Source organism: Rhynchophorus ferrugineus, unplaced genomic scaffold (assembly GCF_030347505.1).
Source record: "Rhynchophorus ferrugineus isolate W39M unplaced genomic scaffold, kcgeb_rfMv2 rfM2, whole genome shotgun sequence".
NCBI classification, from domain to species: Eukaryota; Metazoa; Arthropoda; class Insecta; order Coleoptera; family Curculionidae; genus Rhynchophorus; species Rhynchophorus ferrugineus.
In genome coordinates, this window is record NW_027472581.1 from 74,663,387 (window position 1) to 74,664,236 (window position 850).

Consider the following 850-nt stretch of genomic DNA (forward strand, 5'->3'; position numbering starts at 1 on the left):
TTATATTATTACACTAATATTATTTTTAATAAATTTGTCTTGGATAATTAATTCATTCACAAAAGATTTGCAAATTTTTTATTTTCTAACTTTAGGTCATCTTAATAATTTATTTATTTTCATTGTTTTATTATCACAGAATCAGTCGATTAATGTATTCTCCGAATCTCCAAATTAGTGCAATATGTTCTTTGTTGTGTCCCTAGTTAACTAAAGTAACTACGTTAACAACAACAAGTTTATGTATATGTACCATTACATAGAGAAAACACCGATGCGACACACAATAGTGACACAAACCAAACCAAACAATATAACTCTAATGAAACATACTATCAGATATCGTCATCGGAATTGTAATGGTAATGTGTTTATTTTAGATTCGATTTTGATATAGATAATATTTTTTTACAAATAGATTCAAAATCCGTATAAATAGACAAAAAATAGAACTAGTAATTTAGAAAATTATAATTATCCAGAATTACACAATACATTTTGCATCAGGTTCAAGTATATTAGTGCAAAATATGTATATTAATTTTGCATAAGCATGGGAATATTTCGTAATTATAAGGAATATCCTACTTTTGACTTAATTAGAAGCATAGAGAAATAGATATTTAAACTTATAGGGAATTTTGGGGAAATATTACGCGACGTCCATCATACAGAGGTTGCTACTTTTAACTTCCTACTAATTACTTGCTTTAATCGCTACGCTATAAGCTGCGACGGGATCTGATTAGATCACTTCGTTTCTATGGTGCATTTGTTATTTATTTATTTTGAGCGTCATGTTCAGTATGGCTGACATAAGAAATAGTGCGTTTAGAGATTAAATTATTAG